Source organism: Gavialis gangeticus, unplaced genomic scaffold (assembly GCF_001723915.1).
Source record: "Gavialis gangeticus isolate Ggan-Ray unplaced genomic scaffold, GavGan_comp1, whole genome shotgun sequence".
Lineage (NCBI taxonomy): Eukaryota > Metazoa > Chordata > Crocodylia > Gavialidae > Gavialis > Gavialis gangeticus.
This window is the reverse complement of record NW_017728998.1, coordinates 49,122,274-49,127,342: the sequence shown is the minus strand read 5'-3', so window position 1 is coordinate 49,127,342 and position 5,069 is coordinate 49,122,274.

The following is a 5,069-nucleotide window of genomic DNA, read 5'->3' as shown; positions in this document are numbered from 1 at the left end:
CTGGGATGATCTAGTTGGGGATGGTTCTGCTTTGAGCAGGGGGTTGGACTAGATGATCTCTTGAGGAGACCATTTATCTCTTCCAACCCTAATGGTGTATGATTCTATGACCAGCTTCATTTACTAGCTCAGTGTGCTGGGGACACACACACATATAGAGATGACCATGAACTTGGAGCAAAAATCCATGAGAATAGCTTTTTCTTTGGGTGCAGTCCTTCCAACGCTCAGGAGGGAACTGATGGATGAAGCTGAGAGGGAAGTGGGGGTTTGGCAGGTTGCTAACAGAGACTACCATTGTGGAGAAACTCAAATATTTCTAGGATTGCTGTGAGAGCAGAGGAGACAGAGGATGGCCTTTGTCTGTGAGTGGGAAGGCTGCATTTTGGCAGGCTTCTTGGAAGGAACAGCTGTCTGTTGCAAGACCATCTGCTGGTAATCACACAATTAGAGATACCAAGGAAGGAGCAGACCACTGGGGTCACTCATGCTGGTCTTCACCCCCACCTCAAAACAGCCTTTCTAAAGATGCTGTCTGCCTTATCAAACCTGCTGCAACTTGCCTGCCTCCCCAGGGCTCCCAGCCTGCTGCCCAACTGTTCAGAATTCTTCCATGCAGTGTAGTCGAGTCTTTTGGCCATTACAGCTTAGCCTGCTCATCTTCACAAACTGTGGTTCATTAATCAAAATGCATTGTCTTTATTAGACGGCAAGCTTGGGGCAGGGACTGTGTCTTCCACTCTTCTTGGACAGTACCTAATGGAATTGGTCCCCATCCTGATATAAATGCTAACCTGTGATTCCTCATAGGAAATTGAGCCTGTGTCCCTCCCCAGCTCTTTGTCCTTCAGTCCTTATGTTATTGTCTTTAGTTGCCCCTTTTTCAGTTTTGCCACATTCTTCTAGTAAAACTGTGTCTGATCACCTGAGAAGTAGATAATGGCTTGGACTCTAGTTTAGTCTTTGCCTGTCTCTTGTTAACCAGCCACAGGGTCTGGCCTGGGTCTTGCTCAGAATAGGGGTGATGATGGACAGGTAGGAGGAGCTGCAGAAAAGGATTGTGGGGCATCAGCAGAGTTGGGTGTTGTCCCAGATTGAAATGGAAAAGGGGGTACAGGTGGACTTTGTCTACGCTCTGACAAATATAGCTTTTAGGTAAATGAAAAACCCATTGGCAAATGTTGGTCAAATCCAGGTCTATTTTCCTGGGGGTGCATCTTGTATGGAGCTCAGTGAGTGGCCACTCTGTCTATCAGTAATAGCCCAGAGACCATTTGTCCCAGCCTTAGGGAGGCTCCTGGCTCTTGCTGGGGTGTCCCAGGCAGCTCCACTTGCCCTGGAGAGAGCAGGGCTGAGGGCATATAATCCTCCTTGCTTTCTGTCCAAATCTTGACCTTTTGACCAGGCTCCGTCACTCTCAAGAAGCCTAAGCTGTGATCTAGTGGTGTCAGGTGTAAGGGTTGCTTCCTCTGTTACCAGAACTGATCAAAAGCCTTTATCCTCATTAATTCTGTTCCTTCTCGTCCTCAGGACTTCTAGTGTTTCCAGGCTTCTTTATGTTGTAGGGATAGACGTTTTCCCATCCCACACCTTCTTTCCTCTCTCCAATCTCAAGGCACTGTTGCAGGTGAGAGGATATTACCACCAATGAGCAAAGTATGGCATCAAGAGGGGATGTGCCCATGGTCACAACGGAAGATAGGGGGAGACCCAACTCCTTGCTTCTCTGCCCTGACTCTACTACACTGCACTCTATTGTCCCCTTTGCAGGTCCATGCCCCTCGCTCCTCCACACCAATCATTCTCACCCTTTTGATTCCACAGCCCACTTCCCCCCATCTGCTGCCTGACAGCTCCTCTGCTTCTAGCTTCAGAGCCCCCTCCCTGCACAGCTCTGCCTGTTAACAGAACATTAGCCTGCCTGAAACAGGACACTAAAGCAGCTCTCCTGCTTCCTAGCTGGAGAGGGAACGCATATGGAGCATGATGCTGCCTGTCCCTGATGGAACGTCCAGGGCAGTTGGCTGACCCCAGCCCATATCCACTCTCGTGGCCCACCCACAGCACCTCCATAGTCCACCAGCAGCCACCAGTGGAGAATCACTGCTTTAGGCATCTGCTCAAGCCAGATGAATGCAGTTACCACTACGGATCTATTCCTTGGTGGATATTTGGCTGGATGAGAAAGTAACTGAATGAGTTTTGTCTCTGTTCAGGGGAGGCTTAACCGTGTAATATGAGAGGGAGGAAACTGCAGGTCAGGATGGAGGGGCAGTAGCAGAGCTCTTGGGGCCCAGTCTGGAACTGGTCAAGATTATTACACATTTGGCTTCAGGTGCCTTGGCATAGCATAACCCATTCGTCTTCCCAGCCAACATGAGACTTCAAGTGAAGGCCAGGTCCCTCACCAAGGTACTAGAGAGGACTAACTCCTTGCTTTCCATACCTGGCCCCTCCCAAGAGTGAGCCCCTCCTTGACCTTCCTGAGCAGAATCCAGGAAGGCCATTAAGTGCTTCCACTGAATGGTGCAATAGACTGGAGGTCAGAAAAGGCAGCCTGTGCTCAGCATTGCGGGAGATCAGAGCTGCTGAGGTTTGATGTGAGAGGAAGTGAATGGGTCAGCGTGGCTGGGGAGGCGGGAGGGGGAGCAGGCGGGCTGCACGGAGCGCTGTTGTGAATGGAATGCGATTAACAGCAGACGTGTTGGCCGGTGGCCAAGCACGTCACTGCTGCATTGGGTGTTCAAGGAGATTGTTGCATAGAGAAGGTGGGGCTGGGGGTAGGAGCTATGATGGGGCAAAACAGAGGAGGTGTCTCCTCAGTCTTATGGTCACGATGGGCTGGTTGGGCCTATGTAACCTGCTCTGATTCACAGGAGGTTCCTGCTTTTAGGCTGAGTGGAGTCTAAACCCAGGACCTGAAACTTTGTGAACCACTCACACCCTACACACAGAGGTAGCTGTTTTCTCCCACGGTGCAGAGGCAGAACAAAGCCTCCTTGCCTTAGACAGACGATGTGGTCTAGTGAGCTGAGCATGGGGGTGGGTGCCAGGAACCCAGGGCTTCACTCCCAGCTGTGACTCTGACTCCTGCCCAAGTTTCTTGCTGGTGCCTGTCTCCCTGGGGTGGTGGGGAGCATCTGCATAGCACTTCCCCAGGTTCTGGTATTCTGGTCAGGGTTTAATGTAGAGGCCCTGCCAGCTAATGCTCTGGTTACAAGTGCACACCATGTTTTCCAATACAGACCCACTCAGGCACTGGTTTGAGCACCCTGTGCAGAACCTCTGCACAGCCCTCCAGCTCTCTGCATAGATCCCTGTGGCCTCCGGTGTACTTTGAACTCAGTATTCCAGAGCCACCACCTTCCTGGCTATCACCTGAAGCACCACTGAGCTGAACTCAGAGCTTGGCTCTGGGGAAGAAGGCAGAAGCTCAGGGTCTAGGCCAGACATGCTGGTGGGTGGGAGGCCTGGAAGAGGAACAGGAGCAATCTTTGAAGCCAAGGACCCAATTCTCCTCTGACTTACTCCGGTACAAACCAGGAGTACTGCCACTGGAGTTGCACCGACTTAAGTGAGAGAAGGATCAGGATTCAGTTTCCCAGCCACCAATCCAGCTCAAGGGGAGGTGATAACATTGCTTCTTATACCGGGCACTTCTGCCATGCCCAGCAGCACCCCAGCCTTCCCTGTAAAGAAGTCCCCTACAGAACCAAAGAAGCAGTGGCTGCTGGACCCTGGATGTCAGAAAGGCAGCCCATACTTGGGAGCAGTAGGCAGCAGTATGCGAGACCTGGCACAGCAATGTGGGGAGTGCAGCTGGCCTTGCATGCCAAACCTTGGCCTCTCTGTCAGGGTAAATGCCAAGGCAGGGGCCCCAGCCAGGCAGGGAAGCACCTTTTGGAGAGTTCATTCACTCAGCACCAACAAGAGAACAGCTGCTGCTGTGTGTAACAAAAAGGCCTTTCTTGCCCAAGCATTGGGGTTGATGAAAATCTAGTGGGTGGCTGCCTCCCTGTGAAAGGGAACTCTGTTGTCCATTGCAGCAGGGGCAATTTCTATGCAGATAATCTGCTCATGCTGCAGAATCTGAGGATGCCTGGATTGATGGTCAGAGCCCCATTGCTTGCTGTGGAGAGAGCAGGGGACAGGGTAGGAGCAAGTGCTGAGGCAGGGCCATGGATTATCCTGCCTGTGGGATGGAAGTGCAGCTTGTGGTGAAATCAACACCATCCAGAAAAACCATTTGTTCTGTAGCTCCCAGAGCCAGCTGTTTCCCAGGCTGCGGGCTGCCTGGCCTGTAATGCTAGACTCCAGCACTGACAGGCATGCAGCTTCTCACTGAGCAAAAGAAACTGGGGGGACCTTTTCGTTCTGTGCCAGGCTCCAAGCTAGTTTTGCTAGTGCTGAGAACTGAGGCATTCTCCCTCATGCTATTCCTACCTCCTCAGCCCTGTGATGAAGCCACACCTGAGTTGGTTGTGGTTCAGTCGTGTCTCTACCCCAACATCTTAATAATGGGATTATCTCATTTCAGGAGGAAGAAAGATAAGGGCAGGGATTATATACAAGGGTCTCTGATATAAATTTAAGGATTACCTGGAGGGCTTAGATGTGTCCAAGTTGGCGGGCCGGGATGACCTTCATCCACGGGTGCTGAGGGAATTGGCTGGTGTCATTGCGGAGCCACTGGCACGGCTGTTCGAGGACTCCTGGTGCTCGGGCCAAGTCCCTGAGGACTGGAAAAGGGCCAATGTGATCCCTATTTTCAAGAAGGGGAAGAAGGAAGAGCCTGGCAACTACAGGCCAGTCAGCCTCACTTCTATCCTGGGGAAGGTCTTTGAAAAAATTATCAGGGCCACATTTGTGAGAGCCCTGCAGGGGAAGTGATGTTGAGGGGTAACCAGCATGGGTCCATGCCAGGCCGATCCTGCCTGACTAACCTGGTCTCTTTCTATGACCAGCTAACAAAGAGCTTAGATGTGAAGGAGGAAGTCGATGTCATCTTCTTGGACTTCCAGAAGGCCTTCGACACAGTGTCCCACCCAATTCTGGTGGGCAAGCTGAGG